This window comes from Opisthocomus hoazin, chromosome 2 (genome assembly GCF_030867145.1).
Source record: "Opisthocomus hoazin isolate bOpiHoa1 chromosome 2, bOpiHoa1.hap1, whole genome shotgun sequence".
Lineage (NCBI taxonomy): Eukaryota > Metazoa > Chordata > Aves > Opisthocomiformes > Opisthocomidae > Opisthocomus > Opisthocomus hoazin.
The window spans coordinates 28048551-28073898 of NC_134415.1; the positions used below are offsets into that span (position 1 = coordinate 28048551).

General features: G+C 42.1%; 1 protein-coding gene across 1 annotated transcript in view; it reads right to left on the minus strand.

The window, feature by feature from the left end:
* Positions 1-24446, minus strand: part of PTPN14 (protein tyrosine phosphatase non-receptor type 14) — a 121530-nt gene extending 97084 nt beyond the window's left edge. The window contains exon 1 of the mRNA XM_075412986.1: positions 24326-24446. The gene's annotated coding sequence lies outside the window, so the exon portion shown is untranslated. The remainder of the gene's footprint in view (positions 1-24325) is intronic.
* Between the last annotated feature and the right edge of the window lie 902 nt (positions 24447-25348).

The window sequence follows — 25348 nt, forward strand, 5'->3', positions numbered from 1 at the left end:
AAAAATAGCCACTAAACAATTACAAGTATGAATTTAGCTTGCCAAATTACAACTGCATTGCACAATTTGAGTTATGCTGGATCCCATGCAGGGCACTAACACCCCCATCTCAAAGTCCTACCAAGACCTTATAAATTACAGACCAGCTGATCTCCCTGCTCTAACTCCCTATGTGGTTCTTTGTTATTGCCCGGCTCAATTTTCTGCTGCCTTATTTTTAATCACACATGAGAACACTGGGATATTTTGACTACTTACAGTTTTCAAAATGTTTTTAAATGAAGATAGCCAAAAGAATCCAAATAAAATTAATCAAGGGAAAATAATGATACATGACACTCCTTTCACTCTGTTAAAACCTTGCTTTTTAACCCGAATTTTATCTGCTAAAAGTTTACCAGCCAGATTTCCTCCCCCTGTTCCAGCCACTCAGGCACTGCAAAGCGGCTGAATCTCTCTCCCAGCAGCCAGCCAAGAATTCCCTAATTTCCGACCCATGCAGTGACCCCGGCTGGAGCGCCGGGACAGAGGTGCCCTGACAATCAGGTAGCCCTTGTTTTCCACTGCCTGTGCTGAGCAAAGCTCGACACAAATTCTTCTTTTCAAACAATACCACTTTAAAACAAACCGGACAAGGCTCCTAAAAATCCCCGTAAACAGGGAGCTGAAACATGTCCATGAACACACACACACACAAAAAAAAAGTTTTAAACCAGATATAAAGTTACGCAGCAAGCCCGAACCCCAGTTATGAGTATGTGTTCAAAACCCAACAGCCAGAGTGGTTTGAAACAAGATACAGTCTCTTTGATACAGCTCACCAGCTTCGAAGTCCAGGGGCCGTATCCCATTAAAAATAACAGGAAATTGACCACAGCAATAAATCTATAGCTTTGGCTGCTGCAATTTCTTATCTTTCACGAGCAGTTGTTAGTGTGCAAAAACCATGCAGCTTTTTCTTTTTAACAAAGAAAACAAACAAACAGTTAAAAAAAAAATCACTCCAAAACTGGAACTTCCCCTTGGTAATAGCCTACATCAGCCAGTCACAGCCTTGGGAGACCTAGATCCCCGAGATCTTCTCCCTGTCATGCCAGGATGTCCTGTTATCTTTTGCTGGTTTACCGCTGCCTCCAGGCAAAACCACGTCACTGAGAAAGTTAAGTTGGTGCACTCAGACTGACAAACCCCAAGGAATCTCATCAGAGGGTTCGGCACTTCTGACAGGACTTGCATTACTCTTGTCATGCAATTTCTACACCCAGGTGATCTCTCTAGCTCCTCTGATAGCATTTTTCTCTTTATCTACTGAAACAAAATAAGATCTGAGATGATGGCAGCTTCTTCTAATGGCTTACCAACGCTTAAAAGGGACTGCACCGGCAGCGTTATCTCCGTGAATCCCACTAGTGGAGACGCAGTTTCTGCTGGGCTGGAGAACAAGGGATGGGGAGCAGGGAAGGGGTAGCCAACCCTCTTCCTTGCATGGAATCAAATACATATGCCAAAGGATTTCAGTCAACTGGCAGGGACTACACTGAGCTTTTTGCCAGCGTAACTGTGTCTATTGTGGGTATGACTTGTTTTCCCACTCCTAAAAGGCAGAGCTTTGCCAACAAAACTTTAAAGACTAAGACCAACAGTGTGGGTGTGGGGTTCAGTTTGTTTTCAGTACACAAGAGTGAAGTTAATCATGGTCCAGTTTCCTGGCAATCTAATCCACACATGTAACGCCAGTATTTTCTTTGTTTCTCATTCTGGTTAGGTCCTACAAGCATTTCTGTAGCAGACATTTCATGCAGGCAATCTTCCTCTGAAGGCTTTTTTTTTTTCTTTTTAAACCCAGTGTAAGATTCCAAACGTTGGAAAAATATCAGAGACAAGTGGTTCAATACAAAGGGCCAATATCTACTTCAAGAGCTAAAAGAGCTTCTAAAACATGTATATTTTGCCTACGTTTAGACAGCCATGACATACTAGTTGTATGAGCTATTTACAACGGAAAGATCAAACCACTGCACCTACTTAAAAAAAAACCCAGCCAACAACTACAAAAACACTCTTCCAGCCCTAGAGACTTAAGAAACAGAAGCTGAACCTCCTTGCACTAGGACTAATTATAGCAGAGTAGTTACAACATGTTTGGAGATCACCTCACCTATGAGTATGTGCCAAAACCAGGGCTCAGTTCTCTCCTGCTACCCTGGAGGAGGGTGGGAGGGAAGTAACTTCCATTTTGGATCCTGCAGGACCCCAAGAACTATCTCCCTTTGGAAATATGTGTAGGAAACAAAGTTGAAAGATCTTCCTCTCCCTTACATAGACTATTTTTGTAAAGCTGTTTATTTGACTATTAAAGCTATGCTAGAGCTGGGACTGCTACGTGCATCTTCTCATTTCAGCTGCCCAGTTTTGAATCTCAAGCAGTTCCTGACCCCAAGCATGAGGAAGACACCACATATTCTTCAGAAGATCTGCCTCCAAGCACAACAGCTTGTTAGCCAAAAAGTTTGATTTCTTGACACTACTCCTGGATAGTCTCTTTTCCAGCATCGAAAAGCCTAATACAGAAATCTGCAAAGCGCATGGTGATCCCACTGGCAGGAAAATTATGTTATATCAGCAAAGGAATCATCATCAAGGCCATTAAAATGACTTTCCACTAGCATACTAGAAAGGAGAGTTAGAGCTATGGAATTGCTTCATGCTTGAGGGCTAACTCTTACCAACACCAAGCTACCTGTCATACATTGTTTTATGTCTACTTTGATTTCTTTTTGCTGCAAAAAAAGGGAATGCACATCAGAAATGTTACGGACCACCAGATTTGTTTCATATATTATCAAAGCTAAACATTCAAGTATTTTATGGAGATTAAGAGATTACAGTCCAAGAGTTTTTGTTGTTCTGTGTGCAAGGGTCTCTCTTTCAATCAAATTAAAAAGTGGAGTTCAAGGTGTGTTGTTAATTCCTGAGGGGAAATGATACATAACCCACGTGCACAAAGAAGCTGGCTTGCATGTGGTTGTTTTTACAGCATGGGATCTGTTTCAATCGATGTTTGTTTAACAAGATGTGAGTCTAACAATGGTAATTTACTAAAAGCTTGTGCACTAAGTATGTACAATGCCAGAACCAATGGTCATAACTCCTTCCAAAGACACAAAAGCATCTACAAAACTACCAAAACATAAGCACTGCCCTAGATTAGTTGTTTAAAAAACCCACATACCAAATAGCTTCATCATTTCAATAATCCATCTACAAACACTTTAACTAATTTGGACTACTGTTTCACATTCCAGCAATGAGTTATTGCTAGTGAATCCAGCACAGAAACTACACTATTTGTATTTTCATTATTTTTTTTTTAATCCACAGTATCTTTACCATTTCCTGAGAGTTTTGCAACAGTAAATCTTGGCTTAAAATACTGTACTAGAAACACCGGTCATTTAAATAGCTATTTACTATTAAGATCCTCAATCTATATTTAAGCACTTGAATAACCAGCTGCTCGTACAACTAATGGTCAGTGACAACACAGCTGCAGGAGGTGAAGTGGCATTCTGCCTTTCCAACAGCCCTGCTTCTCAATGCCCAGGCCCAACCTGCATCCTGCAGGATTACAACCATAACCGCATTTTGGAATGATTCATTATTTACAACAGTTGTTTGAGGCTTACTAGATGGTATTCTGTTCTCTCTTAAAAGCTGATATAGCTAAATGAAACCTTGTGATGAACAACCTCTGTCTTTAGCTATTGCATCAGATCGGTCAACACTTCTTCGCTCCCTACCCTGTGTGTTCCCAACACATGTACTCTACAGAACATATCTCGCCATGATTCACACCAATATCTTACTGACTTAGTGTCTGTGCCAGAAGAGTGAACTTCTCTTTATCTTGATGAACATGTGGACTGTAAAAAAACCTGTTGGTACAACATTTACACTTTGCTCTTACAATCCGAGCCTGGATACAGTTTCAAGTTAAGATAGTGTGGAAACTTCTAAACAGGCAAGTTGCTTGGTTTACAGTGCACTTCTTACTACCTTCAAAAATAAAGTGTTTAGCTTTTCAGATATATTCGGTCTTAATCAACTGCAGCAATCAGTTAACCACCATTCAATCACACATACTTGGACGGTGACTCATCAGATGTCAGGTGTTTAACTTGCATGTTCCTCAAGTAACCATCTAGCTGCCGACACTTTTTCCCCCTTGTCTCCAAAGCACTGTGCACAAATGATCACAGTAGCGGAAAATTTGCATCAGAGGATTAACATAATTAGTTATCATGGTTAGGATTAATATCATTAGGAGAGATCTGCAAGCCATAACCACTCTGAATCTTGTGACAACCGTGGGCTAAGCTGCAAGTTGTATCTGTAAAGAAAATATTTAAGGGAATGGAATTTCCAAGATGATTTGGAAATCCCTTTTTTCTAGTAATGTTCTACTGTTCTGTTCTTCAGCCAGTACAATGCAGGCATCATCACTATCCGATTTCTTCAAAAAATATAAATTCAGTGGTGCTACCTATTTGAGGTAGATCTGTCATTTTAATTTAGCACATTTCAAAAAAGTAATTGTTTTCCCCATTGCTGGCAGATGTGAATGTATTCATCACTCATAGAGCGTCTGGTTAGCAAGGTGTGGCAGCCTTCAAGTTTTGGAAATCCTTTCAGCCCTTCTCTAAAAGAGAATTGTTTTGATCCCCAAGTTGGGCCAGATGGTGTCTCAGAGTTGTCTGATTCCTCTCTTGAGATAGCTGCTGCTATTGTACCAGAGGGGCAAGCAAATAGGCTTTTCAAAGCAAGCCATCACTACTGGAAATTATCTACCTAAGAAAGTTCGTAACATCTAAATTCTCTAATAAGCATTGATAGGAGAGTTTCTGTAAACGAAAACTATTTCTCCAGTGTGTCAGACTAGAGCTTTGAAGGCTCACGCAGCTGCTGGGCCGGTAGCACCAGGCAATGGATTTCCGCGGAACTCTCTGAGTGCTGATCCTAAAATTGCAACAAACAGCCTATACAGTCGCCTTGGACTGGAGAGCCTGATCCCACAGCTGGCGGAATGTCAGAGCTTGCGTGGAAAAACCAACACACTGAAAACACTTAACAGCAACACAAGGAGGCAAGAAGAGCAATTCTCAAAAAGTAACTACTGGAGAAAAGACGATTCCCATTATTAAAGCATCTTGGGCAATGCCTCATGTGCCTAGCAGTTCTCTTCCTGTCCCACCAACTCAGGCCAACCTCAAAGCCCACACACACACACAAGAAAAAAAGGCCAGAATATTGTTTTGTAGCAACATTTAAACACAGAAAGCACAGCAACACTGACAATCAATGCACAAAGGAAAAAACAAAGGGAAAGTCAAGCAAGTTTCTTCAATTTTAGTAGTGCTTCTTGTCTCCAGCAATGCTGCCATTGAAATATTGTGCAGGACAAGCAAAGCCAAAGCCTTTCCTCTGGCTACTTTGCCTAAGCAATAACTTACTGCTATTCATCATGTAACCAAATAATAAAACACTTTTTTGATCCTTCAGTAGGAAAAAATGCATGTAAATACACACTCAGAGAGATCCATCAATAAATGAAAGCACTGCAGACTTCAGCCAGGCTTTACATGTCAAAAAAATTTACAAGCAAATTATAAGGGTATCCTCGACTTCTTGCACAATAAGGCCAACTTTTCTGCAAACAATATAAAACCCACTGAACGTACCAGAAGCACTGTCTTTCTACAAAACCCAGGCAATTTAATATTTATAAAAGGTGCATATTTATAAGTGTAATTTTTAGCAGTTTAATACAGGGAGAAAAGAAATGCCAGTACACATTTTGGTCTCTACAATTTAATCCCTGTTACTTGCACTGAATTTTTATCTAGTCTCATCAGCTATCAGAAATTGCATTTTGCAGCTACTAAAACAGTTCTGAAATGAAGTAGGGAATTGTTTACTTGCACTTTTTGAATGGAGGCACTTTAAGGAAAAGAGTTAATGAACGTAATTTGAGTAATACCTGCTTCGCAGTATCTTTTCTACCATAGTAACAGAGCACTTCGGTGGGGTGGAATAAAATCAGATATAATTATTATTATCATTCTTATTATTATTATTAACCCTTTATTACAGATAAAACAACTGTGATGTATAAGAGGTGGAAATGAGGTACTCAAAGTTTTTTAAAAACTCCAACCAACCAGAGAAATCGATGCTCTTCAACGCTTTGAAGAATTCCTTTGTCTAATCCAAACTGGAAGTGAAATTATCCTTCTCAAAGTGCAGAAAACAAAGCTGTGTAGAGAAAGTGATTGTAGCAGTATGATTAAGGAAATCCTCCAGATTGGCTTCCCCACCACAACACTGCAAACTCAGCAACTCACATTCGATCCAAGTGTTTAACAGCTATATACACTTTAGGAGTTCTTTTAGTTAGCAAATATAACATTGTCCTTAAGCTACCAAGGAAAGAGTGTCATCATTCCAAGAAAAGTTAGAAGCCACCTACTCTCCAAAATTACCAGACGCGATTTGGAAAATACAGCAAGTTCCTCAAACGAGGCAAAAAGATTTTAATGTATAAGAACTATCAAAACAGCTTATTAGAGAAATGAGGTCAATTTCTGCACGATTCATTACAGCCCTACATATCTAAATACATTATTTCATTTGGATAAATGTTTTTTAATAAAAAGCCAGACAAAATGCCCAAAAATCTCAGTTTTGTGAACATCAAATATTAACTCCATTAAAAGCATATGGAAAACATACCCCTGTGCAAGATATTTTGATTTGCTAATGGAAGGATTCACTTTGCCAGTACCCATTAATATTCTTTGAAAGGTGTGTTTTCCAGTCACCCAAACACTAAAAATGTAATTTTCAAGTATGGCTGATAAGGCCTATATTCCAAACACTGCATATGGAGGGTTTTTTTGCTCGTGCGCTAAAAAAACAGATTTACTTAGTGTAAAAGTTTTAAATACCACACTAAGTATTTCACTGTAAGATCTGACAGAAAGAAATTAACTCCTCTGTGAATGTCACAAATATCACTTTATGTTACACTACAGCATCAAAACATTTTACTTGCAATTGTTGCGATTAACACTTTGCTGACCATAGAAATCAACGTGAAATTGTTTAAAAATATTTTTTCTTCACCTTGTTAAGATGGATTACATGCAAAGTTTATTTAATGAAAAATTGCTACCTTTTCCATCAGCCTTAGCAATTTAGAAAACAAAAGAAGGGTGCTAATTCTCCTTCCAGGTCTGAATTTAATAATCAGCTTTCTGATACCCTCAACATGAGGGTAAATCATGGTCAGAGAAGGGCACTTTTTCCACTTGCAGTAAGGTCCTCTCTATCTTGCCATAAACCAATGGGAACCCTCACTTGCTGTTTTCCCTTCCTATTTGGTGCGGTTGTCATTGACGCCAACTCTCTCTATATCTGCTAATAACTGTTCTGCTTCCTTATTGCCACTGCAAAGTCACTCTTCCGTTAAATATAATCTTGGAATTTCTGGAGGCACCAGCACAGGCAACAAAACCTGCTTTACTGGAGAACACCTTTCTTTCCTTTCCTTTTTACTGGAGGCTCTCTGAAATCATTTCTCTTTGACGTCGTCCCAGCTTCAGGATAGAGACTGACCTCCCCAAGTTGCTGTGGTAGGGCCACTGCTTGCTCCCCCTTCTCCTCTCTGGTAACTGCTCATCGCTTGACATGACTGGTCTGGAAGACTCCAAGAACAACCCCATGTCCTTTGTTGTTTGCACATATGTTGCTGTACCTTACACGTAACAACAAAAATCCCTTTCTTGAAGTAGAAAAATCAATTACTCTGCCTCAGACACACTTAGAATGTGAAAGCCAATTTAAAAGAGTTAACTAGATCTTGATTTGATGGTATCTCTTTAAAGTCTCCAATAATGAAAATTAACTTCTGGATTTTAAATGTAATATCTACACTGTAAATCCAAAAAGCAGATGTACTTGAGAAAAGTAGCTTTAGATAGAAATCTGACCTCTGATGAAAAACAGCATAATCCAGCAAAGAGGCAAAGAGATGGCTCAAAAAGAAGGGGTTTTACACCATTTCTACCCAGATGTGTAAAATTCACATCCAAATAATGTATTTCTAAATGCTGAAATCAGTGGATTTCCTAGCAGACAATTTGGAAGAAAACATTGAAATCCTTCAGAAAGACAGTCCACAGCAGAATCCTCTAAATCAGATGCTTCTTTCATTGGCATTATCCAAACATGCTTCCTTACACGGTGCAAACTACCGGCCCTTTAATGCAGGATACCATTCAAAGAGTACCGAAGCAAAATACTGATCTAGGCTAATAGCTTCAACAACCGAATATTACAACTGCAGTTACAGCTAACACAAACTTTGAACACTGATGCACTTCAAAGGCCCAACCCTGGCTGATGAACACAGTCACACAACAAAATTTACAGGCAATCTCTCTTTCTGTGTACACACGTGCAGCACAGACAGGGCTTTCAACTTGTAGCCGTGTCTGGTTTCATAACATATGCCCTTCCTTATCAAATGTCATTCGTATTGCCATCCCTGCATCTGTCTCCACAGATGTCATCCCATGTAATGAAGCATATGGGCTTCAGCTGACACTGTTTGCAAACAGGAAGAGCTTTTGGCAAGAGAAATCGAACATAAAGTGTTCTGCAGGCTGCTTCTCTTAACCCATCTTTGGTTGGCTCCTCTGCTCAGCTGAAACTGGTCGGCTACTTTCTGAGAGGGCAGAGTGCCAACCTAACAGATGGGCAGAAGTAAAGTCATGCCAAAGAACCAGAATGTGCATCTAATTTGATAATTAGGGGCTGAATTTCCCCTTAAAACTATTGCAGTGGCAGTGCACACCAAGTTTCCAAGCTTAAGGGTAAAAGAACATGCTTCAGCCTACCCAGTTGAGGGTTAATTCTGAAAATGCGAAAAAACCAACAAAAGCGAGCCATGGAGAAGAGAGGAGATCAACCATGGGCTTCTATCATTCAGGATTAGTATTCTTCAAGGAGAGATGAAATAGAGAGAAGGGGAGGAAAGAAACAGTACGATTAAGCCTTTATCCTGAAATAGCTCTTCACAAGAGACACCTACAAATCTTGGCCAAAACAGTTCCATGGCCTTGCTGAAAATAATTTATACTGAACAGAGATAAAAGCAAGGAACTGATGGCCACTTTACAAAGCATTAAACACAGCTTTCCTGTCCACAAGGAGTAGCCAAGCCAACAGCTAGTAAAAGGCAAAGGACAAAGAGTGTTTATGGCTCGGTGGAAATCAAACATAGTAATGTACACAAGCACTTGGAACTGCTGACAATTATTGTCTTGGTTTTGACATACAGCGATATAGAGCTATGGCATTCAAATAAAAAGTTAATAGTAAAAGAGAGAGAAAGCTGGGGATGCGACTGAAATTCTCTTTTCATACATTTTACAAGTTTTAATCCAGTAAGGCAATGGTCCTGTAACTATGCTAAACAGTCCTGTTGAAGCAGGCTCTTCTGGGCCATTTTCCCCTTCATCTTGTGTGTTCCCTCCCATTTCTCAAACTGCTTTACTCAGCAGGACGAATGCCAACAGCCATGCAAGGCACAGTTTGGAAAAAACATTGTTCTAATTCATTCTTCTCTTTCCGCTCCTAAAGTGATGCTTCAAATTTACAGCTTTTAAAACAAAAATATGAAATGTAACAACTATGATGGCTTCAGTTAAGTGAGACTTAGAGGCTTCTATTTTTGCATAAAAAATAAAATGTTTAATCCTGTCTTTTTCCCATATAGCCCTGTATTGAAATACTTCAAGAAGCTAAGAGGTTGCTTATTCTCATCTCACCTTCTTTGGGAAGGCAGCGTTTCAAGGGGGCTTTCACGTTGTTGGTGGATGGAAATTAGTTCTCTAGCACAAGTAGTGTTCTGAGTCACATCTTCGGAACTGAGCAGAAGGCTCAGCCACAGATTTAAAACAATTTAAAAGTGATAGCTGGCAAGTCCCTAAAATCACACGTGCTGCTTTACAGACCTCCACTGAAACGTTTTCCTCTGGAGAAATTTGTCAATAAAACATCCTTTGTTCTACTGTCAGATTCTGGCAAGCTACTTCCCAGTACAGCCTGAGACTTAATTGAGCTTTTGTTTGATTACCATCAAGATAATGATGCTCAAATGAAGAGCACAACATAGCCAAGTGAGTGAAAATAATCAATTAGGATGACCCTGAAACGATCTTTTAAGGGAAAGGAAGGGGCTACTTGTTACTGTGGTCATAGGCTAAAAATGCAAAACATAAACCTGTTACTTACTAAAATAACACGCAGCTCTCAGAAGCAAAAAAATTTAAGGACAGTCAGCAACTACAAAGAAAAAGCATCATTATGAAGCAAGATCAAGATTTTATACCACAGTGTCACTGCCACAGCTCAGGAAAACATGGAACGGAGTTAGTGGATTAACGTGGATGCTGGTGTCAAACTGGGGCAAACTCTCCCATTCAACTCTACCACAAGTATCACATTTAGAAAGAGCCTAGATGACACAACAGAGGAAATCAATGAACACAGAAAGAAACTGTCATGGGAAATTTTAGGCAAAAATTAGCATGCAATGGACCAAGACACTACTTAGCATCCCAAAAATAAAATGTGAAAGAAAAACAAATGTAAATATTATCCTGGTAACTCCCAAATTCAGTATTACATTTGAAGGCAAAAGAACACAAAAGGAGCTAATGTGTGCTCTATGGCAATAACACAGGAGCTGATGTGAAATCCACAAAGAAACATCAATTGGAAAGGCAGCAGCTGCGTTTGTGAAGCCAAAAAAGTTTAATCAGAGAGGTAAAACCTAAAGACAAGCCTAAAGACTTTCACATTCAAGTGTTACTTCAATCTTTACTTACACTAAAAGTTGCACTCTCACCAACATTATAGGCAAAAAAACACACCCTGGCAAGCAAATGTCATCTATTAATGAAAACTGAAACTTCACCATAAGGGACACGCAGACGGTCGAGCAGCGTGCGCAGCAATGGCGAAACATTTGCCCATGGTCTCACTAAGGTGGGACTGTCCTGGCAGAGTTCTACACCACTGCTCTGAAAACTCAGCTCCGCTTTTTTTGCTTTAAAACCTCATGTCTAGACTTACCTTTTGATTTGATAAGTAAATGAGCACATGTGCAATCCAGCATGTCAATTATTTTCAGTGCCCAGAGTTTCCTTGCTTAATGGTAAGAGAATATGCTAAAACTTGTATATTTAAAGACTTCTATATTTCAGTGCCTCTACCCTAGATGAGTCAAGCATGACACTGTGCATGTCAAGATATGTATTTTTTTAGCTAGAGTTCATAGTTGAAGGGTCATCTATTAAACAATAGCACTTTCCCCACAAGAGGCCAAGAAAAGTAGCGTAACGGTTGGTTACAGCAGGTAAACAACACAGGTTCATGCCATTTTTATTGTGCAAACTGAGATATCACACATGTGATTTTACCCCTCTTCCTGACACATAGGAATCTAACAAACTGAAAGCAAGCAACCAAAATACCCACACCATGATGCCATATACAAAGGATCTCTGTTGACTCATGCAAACTGGAGTCATCAGTCTCTGCACAGTGAAGGACACTGCTCCTACAGCACATTCACCACACTTAGAAGTTCACTTAAAAGCCTGGGGTACTTCACAGAGTGAGAAGAAGTAGCAATACAGCTAAACAGGTTGTTCCGCTTTTCATACAAATTACTGAAGAGCACCAATTGCAAACAGAAGTAGTATTATAATAATATGCAGGCTAAGAAAGCATCTGCCATTAAAAAAAAAACTGAGGAAGTATCAGAGTTAGAAAGCTATTTTAGACGAAGTAAAGAAACTGGAGAGAAAAAAATGAAAAATCCCAACAGGAAAAACCCCCACCCCATAACTTAAGTGAAACCTTTATTACAGAAACATGATATTGGTACCTCCTGAAAGAGATTGTAAAAATAATGGAAAAAACCCTGGTGAGACAGGAAGCTTAAACACAGCTAATCTAACGATGACTTTTGTAACACAGGAAGCAAGCATGCTACCAAAGAGATGACAAAACCAGAGATTATTTTAGGTGTTTACTTATTCCCAGACCTAGCTAAAAAGTGTGCTAAAGGAACTCATGTTAAGAACATCAGTCTTACCACTACAGCTTTTTTTTTTTTAAATAGAATCATAGCACTTGACTTTGCAAGTAATAAACCTCCAACAGAACCTACTTTGCAGCAAGCTGTCAAGAGTTACTGACCCCTTTCACACGCTCACCTTTGGAAATGCAATTTCCTGGTACAAACTGATGTCCCGGTCCTGCAAACCTCTGCTCGCATGAGCACTCTGGTGTGGTAAGCAGGGCTGCAGGTTACGCTGGCGGCAGCGGGACTGGTGAGCATACGCCGGAGGCTTTGGGAAGCTGTGCTCGCCAACTGGACTTCCTGCTTGGAGCTTACAGTGCCAAGGTAAATAATAACAGTACCACACTGACAGATGTGTCAGAAGTATGAGGTATTAACTAGATTTACAACAGTCTTGAATAACTGCGTTGTAATTTTCCGCTCTCCTAGCATGTAACATCACAATGCGAGGTGCGTTACAATGCCAGTATGTACCCAACTGCAACACTTAACCTTTCGTACCTTATAATCCATGTGTATTATACTGGCTTCGCTTGCATAAGACTCTGAGCACCTCTTGTCTGATTATGCTGCTCCGTAACTATCTCCAGGAAGCAGTCTGAATTTAACCTAACAAAGTCTCAATTACCTATCCCTTACAGTCTACCTGTTCCAAGGACGTAAGGCACAGTTGTCATCATCATGATCCTGGCAGGACAAGGATAGAGTAATCAGTGCTCAGTCTTACCAGGCATGGCAATTGGGTTTTCTTTTGTTTTCAATTTCCTCTGACCTTGCAGTTTGTCCTTGTAAAGTTCTCACTGTTCATGAGCTAACGCATCTATGTTTAAACAAACTCAGTACACAAACTGCTTCCACATACTCAATAATATCTTGTGCTTACAGTTCCACCAGATCGTCAGAACCACCATTCATTGCCATATTCCTCAAGTCAAGACAGATGAAAGTATCTAAATCACTGAAAATATAATACGAAAGATTTGACACGTAGCCCTTCAAGGCATATACAGATAAATGCTGTAATAAAATACTGTGATTGATTTCAGTATTTCAAAGTTTCCTAAATACAAGGGGAACTTTTCATTGTCTGACACATTTCTAACTCCCGAGAGATATAAACTGCAGAGGTAAAGCTTATGGCCATGTCTAGACATCACTTATTCAATGCAAAATGCCACAACGGTTGTGGTGACAGGCAGCACACGATGCAGTCGTACTTAGCCTGTAATAAAGCACATCACACCTGGGAGACTACAGATTAATGGTTTTCATCAGCTGATGGAACTACTCTTAAGCAACATACCTTTGATATTTTATGAACTTCCTTTGCCTTTCCTATTTTCTCTACCATTATGGGGATGAGAGATATATGTTTTAAAACAAAACGAAAAAAAGAAAAACATCACAACATTTCAAGCTCTCCTTAATCTCTTTTCCTAACAGGCAGAGGACTCGCTGCATAAAGACCTAATAAAACACCAGACACTGACAACATTATCCAGAACAGATTCTGCACTGCTTGGTGCACAGTCCCTTCCGCTGCAGTTAGCACTCGATACCCAGCACTATCAGTTTGCTACACTGATCAAACTCTTTCAGGTTTGACCCCTGTACACAAAGATCACCACACATGCCAGCAAAATAACTTCACCGAGACGGCAGTGGAGGAAATCCACATTTAAGTCACCACACATACATCTCCTATCCACACTGATTCTCCATGAGATGCCTTTAGCACCTGGCCTAAAGCATGTTGTGGAGCGCCGGTCTAATGTTGTCTGATGAAACCTGGTGTACGAAACTTGATATACAAGCACCCAGCACAGCTAGTGCAAAACTAGCTTGGGCATCATCCCTCCAGACAACCACAGTCAGGGCAGGAATATACATGGGTGAATGAACCCATGGCCTGTCAAATGCCTCAGGATAAAGCAAATTAAGGGCATATCAATGTCAGGTACAAAGGTACGAAATACTGCAAAGGAGATCACTTTGATCATGAAGGTCCCAAAACACTGTACTGCCCAAGCTAAATACTTAAAGATCTCTGGATTGGTTTTACGCTACCTTTTTACCAGATTCTTTGCTAAAGAACACATATTAAATGCCCAAGCCAAAACAAACAAACAAAAAAAAAAACCAAAAAGACTTTTTTCCAAGCTCATCTCAGCTCATCTTCATCCTTAATAGAGATGCACAAAAAAAACAATTACTGAAGCTAATATCACATATGTTTAGTTTAAAAAATATTTTATTATTTCAAACCTCTATGAAGAAAGAGACAAAGACAGAACCTGGTCCATTTTTTCTGACAGACACTTAGACTCTGCACTGAATGCTCTAGTGAACTGCCTAGTGTTATTTTAACATGTTCCCCACAACAGAGTCACTATTCCTGAGAGAGTAATACAATAAATCATGAAGCTCATTACTGGGAAGTTTTTCCCGGTAAACAGTCTACATTCTGGCCTTCTCTTATAAAATTCATTTATTCACTGTATTACCAAAGCATCTTTTCAACATGCGATTTTTAAATGTTATTTTCTTTTCTTTCCTACATTTCAATTTTTGTAAAAGGTACTCAACAAAATTAACACATTCTGCTCTCCAAACTGCGGCCACAGCACTCTCAGGCTGTGGCAAAAAGCCTTTTTAAGATAACCATGCACAAGTTCGTTTTTCCATCCTAAGAAAATAACCAAATAATTGAGGATATCCTTCCCTGTTGTTGTCATATCCTCTGTCGCTCTGTTTGATTGCAACATACAACATGAAGAGACTGAGAAATGCATTTACTCCCATTCCATCCCAAGTAAAAAATAAATTACACTACATTATAAATCCAAACTACTAAGGAGAACAGAGAAAGCAAAATTAAGTGGTATTTAACAGCAGACGGTGTTTTATGACATTAGCCGAACACTCCATTCATTTAACAGCCTTATTTGCACGGAACTTACTGTGTTTTTGCAAGCTCACAGTCCTGCCAGTCACGACAACTTCAGTTGCTCGGGGTGGCAGAGGGGAGAAAACGCAAAATTTCACAGCTGTATGCAGAGAGTTAGGGCTACTTGTCAAGGACACCGAACACATAAAGCTGACATGAAAGTTAAGCTACGTGTTAACAGACATCTATCACAATGCAAGCTGAAAATACAAAAGTAGGAAAGAAACCTTGTATAACATCAACAGAAGTTGACATTACTGACTAGTAGAACAAAATGACTAATTGTCTCCAACGTGTACCCACCCCTTGTCAGATGTTTTGACAGATTAATTAGTGCATGGGTGGCAATCTTCATACCTAAGTCAGGTTCTAGGAAAACTGTAAGAATATATCAGTCTCTCTGGTTAAACCCATTTGTACATCAGAAGAAACAACGGGGCCATCATTAGGCAAGGTTTAATGGTTTTTGAAAGCATGTCCTACCGACATTAATCACGTACTTCAGCAGTGTCAAGTTATATGCAAATGTACACTACAAAAATTATGTTTTGTAAGCTGTTCTGTAAGCAACTGTTTTACATTACTACTACACCAGCAACAAAAAAACACAAAGAGCTAGAGCAAAACTAACACATAGCAAGTAAAGAAGATCTCATACTCCAAGCTACTGGATTCTCCTTAAAGGTGCCTCCTTCCACTCCAGCTCCAGCGAAACGCTCCCAGCTTCAAAAAGTCAGGTCCTGAGGTGGTATCAGTAATTCCCTTCCAAAACAACTGTCTCTTAATTACTCAACTGTAAATTTGCAGGAAATGTGCATTTTTGAATTTGCATATTTAAATGTGTATGTTTATGATAATTTAACAATTAAATACAGGAACTAGAAAAACTTCTGAGAAATGAACCAGCTATAGAGGAGGGTAGGCTATGACCAAAGACACCAAAATTCTCAGATACACACCAGCTGTCCCCATCACACTATTTGCCTACTGCACTAAATGATTTCTTCTCCCCTTCCTTAGACTGCAATTCAAGACACATATTATGTCTTTTGCTATTTGTAAAGCTCCCAGCACATTATACAATGCAGAAAGGAATTTAAAAAACATAGATTATTAAATGAAATCTAACTCTCTATATACGGCACTGGATTTATTTAAACACTTTTCTCTACTTAACATTAAGTAGCGTGAAACACTAAACTGCATATCAAAAGCCCTAAAATACATAACAAGCAAAAGTAACTTTCACCTTTAAATGGCAGCTTTTATTTCCAGATCATCAGAAAGAAAGTTAATAAAAAAAAAAAGTTGCAAGTGAAATTACTAGCAACAAAAATAATCAGTATTTGGATGCTAAATGCTAACCCGCCTCAGTAACGCTTTCCTGTAATGTTTAGTTCTGTTTTATGAACGAGATTTCCAACTATGCGTACGTGCATTTTGGGGCACCAAGCTACCAAGAGGAACATGGACACATGGGAGAAAACTTGCAAGAAAGTCATTGCCTTTCTTGTTCTCAGAAAGAACCACAACAAAGTGGGAAGCAGCAGCACATAAGCATCAATACTGTGATTTAGTTTCCTCTGCTGTCACAGACTCCCATAACACAGTCTTGGTAAAGGTGCAAGGAATCACAGGACCTTTTCTCAAATATATCTACATGAGTTGTTCAATTCACAAGCAGAAAATTGCCCTGTCCACCCTCCGTTCTGAACCTGCCACAGCTCTGAGTCTCTGTCAATATTTCTGTCTCCTGACAAAAGACTGCATGAGCCATCCCCTTAAGTTAGCAGCCAGCTTCTTTATCTGGTAAGCTGACCAAAGCATTTTCCTAAACAGACTGAATCTTCACAATGCTATGAAGAACGTAAATAAGACACCAATCCTACTCAGTAGCTCTTCAAGTATGCCAACCAAGGGGAAAAAAAAAAAATTACGATCATTTCAGATGCCTGTTTTCCAGGACCTTTGAAATAAATTCCCCTCACCACCAAAGCTCATCAGGGTTCCTCCTGAGGCAGGTCTGTTCACACTGAGCATTTCAGAAAGCTCTTAAGGGAGAAGTCAGATTTTCTCAAAAATCTCTCTTTTCTGTATTTGGAGTAGGCTTTTCAAGGCCTGCTCCCTCTGAAGGCATCAGAAGTTTTATTCACCTCAGCACAAGGTGAATTAGGCCACTGGATATATTACTTTTTCCTCTTCTCTCCCTCTGTCCTGGTAAACAGCAGGCACAAAGTTCTGGGTAGAAATGCCTTTACGCATTCTCTCTCTTTTAAAGCACCCGAGATAAGCACTGCATATCACATACTCCGAAAATGCAAGGTTTCCACTACCAACAGGATACAGTTTTGCACTGAAAGAACAAACGAAAATACTGAGGGAAGGGGTCAAAACGAAAATGGGATGTAGAGGTAGACATCAAAAATTGGATCTGGCTTTATTATTTGAATCTCTGATTTGCAAAGTCCCCTGATTTTGCCCAGGCTTGTCCAAAAACCTAGCTTAATTATCATCATCAATAAAAAGCTAAAGGCATTTTATCTACAAGGTAGTGAATGCCTCCTCTCAAAGGAGGGAGTTCCATGATAAGAGCTAATCTAAAAAACCTTAGGAATGCAAACTATTTTCTCAGTTGTAAAAACAAGAAAGAATTGCACAAACACAAGTTAAAACAACTACTGGTAACCTCGCGCTTCTCCAACACAGCCAACTTCTCCTGGGCTGAGGCCCTGCACAGTGTCCTTCGGGTAGCCATGCTTTGAATGCAACCCAATGTTCAAAGGATGGAGTCCCAAAAGAGGATATCACTTTTATGCATCTTCACAAATGAGGGCCTTCCCATTAACCTTATTTTCCTAGTTCAGAAAAGCAGTGCAAGGATACCTTGAAAATAGCTTCAGCCTTTTCAATAGGGAAGTCAGAAAATCAGTCCACATTTTATTCTGTAGATAGCTGCCAGGCAGCCTGTAAGACAGCTCATTCTGGTTGGTCAGACCACCTAAAAGTTGCAAAAGATTTTGCTTTTTATATTGTGGGTTATGGTATAGTTTTCTGAAACTTCTACAGACAACGCTTAACTGTGTTGTACCCTACGTACACTGATATGTTAACATGAGGTGTGGATTATTAGATCAATCACAGTGCCTGCTACTAAATAATTTTCCCCACTTTCTCTTCTGCAATAGATTAACATTTACAGTCTATAGATGTGCAAGAATTCCAATGGTATAGGTATGCTTTTGCTTTCATGATATTTTCTTTGAAAGACCCTCTAAGCTACAGAAGATCTAGTTACCTGCAGAAACTGATCCATCTATTTGTCAGACACACAACTATCATTCTGTTACAGAATTCAAAAATATTAGTATTAACTACACAAATTACAAAATATTCCTTGTCGATTAAAACATACACAAGAAATCATTGATCATCATAACCAAATTGACTAATAATAGATACCAATGATAACTGCCTTTTAAATGAAGCCTAACAGTCATTTCTGTTCTTCTATAAGCCAGCCCAGGCCACAGCAGAGCATGCCTCAATGAATTAAACCAACAAACTTTATTGTATGAAAGAGTTAAAGTCCAAGTTACACCTTCTGTGAAGCCTGAACACACATAAAAAATAAATCTTTCAATTCCACCTGCATTAATATTAAAGTCACCGTCATTCACAGTAGAATACAGAAATTCAGTTGCTACAGCAGGTCAAATCATCAGCCCGATATCCTGTTTCTAACTGCAGCTTACCCTACGTCCTCCAGAGGAAAACATACAAAATATCACAGCAGACACCAATAGCATGATCTGCCCTAAGGTAAATTTCTTAATCCCCGTCAGCTACTGTTGATTTATGCCCTAGAGCATCACAGTTAACATCCCTTCAGACGTAGCCGAGACTGTTCCTCCTGTCCCTAGGAACAGTTCGCTTATATTTTCCATCCTACCAAGCTCTTGGTTTATGTGCTTTTCTTTGGCGCTAAGTATTACAATTAATCATACTTTTCTTAAAAAGTTGTGGTTTAGGGGTATTATATACATTGTCTTTCAAAATACTCCCTATAACTAGTCACTGTATCAAAGGGTAATGGAATTATTACTTATTAATGGCCAAACATTATTTTGCACATATATCGCCTACCCTCTCTAACTGACCTCCTTGAAACAAAGCTACACTAATATTTTCTGTTCAACTTCGTATGAATATCTTCCAATCTCTCTTCTTTGATAGGAGACCACAAATTGATTATGCTAGGTGAATCTGAGCATCAGTCTAATAATGTCTTTTGTACACAGCATTGTACAAGGACTGTGGCATTTTTTTATGCTCAACGCTAACCATTAAGGAGGTGCACAAGTTCAAATAAAACGTTGAAATCTTCCTCCCCATCTTAATAAATACAGTTAATTTAAAATCCAGTAACATGAACGAGTAATTTGATTATTCCCTCTAACATGCATATTCTTGAATTTATCAACATCATCTGCTGTGTTTCCCTTTTACCCAGCTTTCTTGGATTCCCTTTACAATTTCTCAGTCTTCTTCAGTCTTGCCTAATCCAAATACTTTTGCATCATTAGCAAGTTTTGGCACACCATCATTCATCTAGTTTATTAGATCACCAACATACACATTCACCACCCTCTTTTCAGAGTTGTTTCTACATCACATGGTAATTTTAGGTTTACATTGTTAGCGACAAAAAACCCAGAGTAATCTTAGTTACAAGAAAAAAATACACTTTTTGAGAACTAGAAAGGAGAGTTGCAGTTTCCAAAAGATTTGCTGGGTGTTGAGCAAAGCTCAGTATCTAAACTCTTCATCTGAGCAGAACACAAGACTGTCACAACGGCTACCGGACATCAGAAGGGGGCTCTGGGTCTGTGCTCTTCTTCCCAGGACATCATCCACCCAACATGTGGCACACCTGACTCCCTCCAGAAAAATCCTTTGGTTTGAAAACCTTCTTAATGTTAGCTAAATTTATGCTTAATTAACGTTAAGTTTATAGTCCCTTAGGTATTTTCAGAAGTTGCTCATATATAGTTGACTACAATACGTACAACTGCTTATTAGGGCAACAATGATAGCAGGGAAAACATATTTTAAAACAAACATGCAACGTTCCTTTCACATGCTTTGTGCTGCATCATAGTTTTGTGCCCTTAATTCCAGATGGCACTTTTAGGATTGATTTGCTGACCTTGAGAGAAATTTTAAAGAGCAGTCTTACCTGATGGCACTTTCAGCATTGATTTGCTGACCTTGGCAAATACTTTAAAGGGCAATCTTACAGCCTTCTCTACTTTCCTCTGCATCTAAATCAAGAAACACCAATCAACTCTTCAGAAGGCAAGGTGTTGCGTTTGCATAGTTACATTACCTTTATCTGACCACAATCTAATCTTGCCAATTCACTAAAACTGGGCCAAATTCCACTATATTACGTATGGATGTTGAAAGTTGAAGACAACTAAATCAAAATGCTCCTAACCCTTCAAACCTTCACATGAAGTTATCCTTGAATTGAGCAAATTTGGTTTAAAAATGTATTTCATTATACATTGACACGCAAAACAACAACAGATACAGCTAGTGAAAATCATTCTTGTTAATTCAAAAGAAAAATAGCTCAAACTGTGCTGTCTTCAAGGAATCAGTAAAACCAATACTGAGATTTCTTGCCTACCAAAGCACCAACTGTGAATAAACAGACTAAATTTACCTAAAAGTTTATTTAAACAGAAGAGGTGCAGGCAGAAGGAAAGGACAGTGTTTATGGGTTTAACAAGCAAAGACAAATCTGATTTTCATCCAAAAATAATAATGCCGAAACCATTTTTGATTCCTCATACATTTAAGGTAAGTTGTACCTTGATACATCTTTTAGCTTAAAATTTTTCAGCAAGCTCCAATTTTGTGTTCTGGTTGCTTGTTATTACAAAACTATCCAAACGTTTCAATCACAAGCTCCATTTTGTCAGGTAGCTTTACAATGAAAGAAAAAAATAAACTATTCCGCAAGACCAGATAGTCAAGCCAAATACTACCAAGAGACAGCAAAAATTAAAATAACCATCCCAATAATGCACACAACCCAAAAATAAAGATGTAGTGTTACTGCCTCAAAATCACATTATTTCACAGAAGAGATAAAGACCAAGTCAACAAAACCCCCATAACCTGATAAAGCACCTAAATGTCAGCTTTTGGACACTTGGACATTTGACTCATTGATCCTTTTGCACTCCAAAGTTCTCCTCGCTCCCTCCTACAGCCCAGAGGAAAGAGGAAATGGGAAGAGTCACGGACTGCAGTTCCTGTTTTGGGGGCTATTTCCACATTTGTGAGGAACTCTACTCCTTCAGAGCGTGTGAGATGTCTCCTCATAGATCACCTCTTCAGCTCCAAGTGCACAGCAAAGCAGAAGGCCTTAAGCAGAAGACAGGCACCCCACAGCACAGGCTACACTCGCTCTGGACGCGGACTGGATCCGGCACAACCAGAGGAAGCCACGAGTGCCCGCTGAGTTTTGAGGCCTCCTGCACCAGGCACAGGAGGATGGGGGTTAGACGGTGGAACCAAAATCATACTTTCATCAGGATCCCAGACTTCAGCTCAGGTCTACCACAGTTCCTTTAGGATCTAGTCTTTGTTTGAAAAAATATATATTAAAAAAATGAATCTATGAGGTGGAGGCAGCAGCTTTCACAGTCTCTGAAGAGAGAACGAGTAGACTTAAATAACAGAACCAGACCTTTTCACACAAAATTTCAGTAAATCTTATGCACAGGTATGCTCCCCACAGGAAGAACGTCTACAGGGTAATGGTGTGTTTTCAAAGATCAGGAGCTGTTTCAGTGGAACTCCACAAAGTACAATAAGCCAAGGCATGCTGCACTTCACTAGGGACTTAGACGTCAAAAAGACTTTTATGGCATCTGCTCAGCATAAAAATTAAGCCTTTACTGAAATCTCCTTGTAATTGAGCTGGATACACATGCACAAATATATTGCATACTAAGTATTGTAGCCTGGCTCCTGCAAAGACTTGTATACATGTTTATTACTATGTATATAAAAGAAATTTCGTGGTTTCAGAAGCATTATTCATGAACGTGAATTTAAGCACATGGGTGGGTCTTTGCACAACTACGATTCATGCGCTGCCGAGCAGCACTGCCTGCTAAAACTCTTTACCTTTTGAATACTAGTAGCAGTTTATAAAATCCCCTCAGCTCACTAACCCTTCTGACAGAGAAGGACTTGCTTCCAGCTGAGGAGCTGGAGTTCGAGTACACTTTTCACACTGCATATATCTATGCTACACTTAAATCCAGATTAAAATGGACTACTTAAGTAACATTTAATAAAACACAGCCTCGCTAAATATGAAGAGAAACAATGAAGAGCAGCCCCTTTGGCTGCAGTGGTACCAAGCAAACATAGAAAAAGGAAACCATAGAGTTACCAGAAGTATGTAGACAACTTTTTTTTTTATATATTAAATACTTTCTCCAAGATTGGAGGAGCCACCGGCAGCCAAGACAATTTGCTAAGTGCACCAAAGCAGATGTATTTCCATAGAAAGCCATTCGATATCTAAGTTATGATAACTGACTCATGGGCTTCTGCTGGACAAGAATGACCAGGAGAAAAGTCAGTCATTTGTATTAACACTGGTTGCTAATTAGCCCTCATAAACAACACTGCACCAAAGCTACTTCTGCTGCTATTACAGAATCAGTTAAAAGAGACATTTAAAAGCTTCAGTATAACGTACATAGAAAAGCTCCGTTTGCTGAGTTCGGAGATCAGTCCCACAGTCCTCGCTCTGGCCTGGATCTGCACCGCTGGATCCTCTGAGGCTGCATCCAGTCGGCTGTGCTTTCAGGCTTCTCGCACACCAACGCAGCGGTGGAACTGACGGCCACAAGCTCTGCCACAGATTCTGGGAACCACCTTTTAGCTGACGGGCTGTGCTGCAAACCTAAGTTTGCAAAGCTCCCAACTTTTGTGCCGTGACCCATTCGATACACACAAGTGCCCTCTGCCTGTAAGCAACTCTGGCACAGCCTCCCAAAGACACCAAAAAGAGTTCAAGCAGGCACCGCCAGTAACAGAAGAGGGCCTAAAGCTTATTGGCATTACTGTAACATCAACACATGCGTAACAGGTACTAGATGTCAGCTACAGACCCCCCAGAGGGCAAGAGCCGAAGCTGTACACTCTGTACTTTGTCACTCCTGTTGGATGGGACGTTCTCAGCCCGATGGCCAGCGAGCAGTCCCTGCTGGGGCTGCCTCCCCTCTCCCCAGCAAGACCTGACTACCTTCTCTCTGAACACGGAGGCTGGCAGGTGGTGACTGCTGATTTGGGGGGGGGGGGGGGGGCCATTTTACATCTATGTTTTTCCAAACTCTACAGCACTTCAGCGCACAACAGAATAACCAAACCCAGCAGTGGTTATCCGCATAAAGCTTAAATGAAAAAAAAAAAAAGCACTGGCTTCTGTCAGTGTCAGGCCGCACGCCAGAAATCTCAGGAAAACTTTTCGGGCAGCAGCGCCCCGAGCCCGCGCCTCTGCCGCTCGCGCCCACCTTGGTAACGCTTCGAGCGGCCGCGCGGCCGCTCGCGATGGCCACGCGCGACGGCGCGCTCTCGGCGGGCGGGCTGAGGCAGCCGCTACCCCCGCCGGCCGCAAGCGCCTTACGGACAGCCCGTCCCAACCGCGCTCCCGCGCAGGGAGCTCCCGCGGACTCCGCGCGCCGGGAGCGCGAGCAGATGTCACCCGTCCCCGCCCGGCCGCGGTCCCGGCCGCAGAGCCCGGCGCGGAGCGCTCGCCGGAGGCGGGCGGCCCGCTTAGGCTCGCCCGTAACTAACAAAGAGCGAGGCAAGCCCCTGGGCGGGGGGAAGGCACGGGCCGGCACGCCGCGGTGTAACTGCGAGCAGCCCTGCCCGGCCCCGGCTGTTGACAAACACCTCCCGACGGCGCGGAGGCCGGGTTACCCGGGCGGCCGGCAGAGCGAGCCCACGGGCTGGACGGCGACCGGTAACCCCAGCCCAGGTCTCCCCGCGCTGCGCACCCCGCCGCGGCATCGCCTCCCCGCCGCAGCTCGGACCGCTCCGAAGCCAGCGCGGTCTCGGCGGCGGGTCCTTACCTGCTGCGCGGCCGCCCCGGCGGCTCCGACTTTGTGCGCGCCCGCGGGAGGCGGCTGTCCCGGCCCGGAAGGCGGCGGCTGCCCGCGGGACCCGGAGCGGGCCGCTCCCCGGGGAGCGGTGGGGAGGGAGACCCGCTCCCGCCGCCCCTGCCCGGCCACCGCGGGGAACTTCGGCGGGGCGGCCGGGGGCTGGGGCCGCCGGTGGCGGGGGGCCGGGGAGCCCTGAGCTCCTGCTGCCGCCCGCGGGGTGCGGGAAGGAGGGAGGCAGGGCGGGAGGCAGGGAGGGAGGGGACTGCCGTCCCGCGGGGGCGAGCGGGGCCGGCGGGCGGGCGGGCGAGCCGGAGGCGGCGGGGCCGGGGCCGGGCTGGGGCTGGGGCGGCGCGGGGAGTCACGGCCCAGGAATGTCAGGAATGTGGGGCGGCCGCTGCGGCCGCGGGGCCCGGAGACGTCGGGGACGCGACTTGGGATTTCTTTTCTCTTTCTATTTTTTCTTTCCCTTCTTCTTTTTTTTTTTTTTTTTTTTTTTTAAACTACCTCCCCGCCAAGGAAGGAGGAGGGCTGAAACCCACCCCGCGTAGGAGGGAAAAGGAGGGAGGAAGAGGAGGGCACAGGCTCCTGCCAATCTGGGCGGGTGCCGGCTGGGGCTCTCCCCAGGCGGGTAGAGCTGCCAGGCGCGGGCCGCCGTCCCCTCCGCTCCCGTCCCCTCCCGCCGCCACCCGCCGCTGGGCTCCGCGCACGTGTCGGCTGGGCCCGGCCCGGCCCGCGGCGGGAGCGAGCCCGGCGCCCCGCGGGAGCGGCGCTGCCGGCGGCCGGGGCGGGGCGGCGCCCCCGGGGGGACCCGGGCGGGGAGCCGCGGGCTTGGCACGCGCGGGCCGTGCGGCGGCTGCGTCCCCGCTGCCCGCCCGCCGGCCTGTCCGCCGGCCCGTAGGCAGGGTGCCCCCGCTTCCCTGCCACCCTCTTCGGCCCCGCCGTAAGCCCCTGCTCGCCTCCCTCAGCCCTCCATTACCGCGTCGTTTCTTCGCC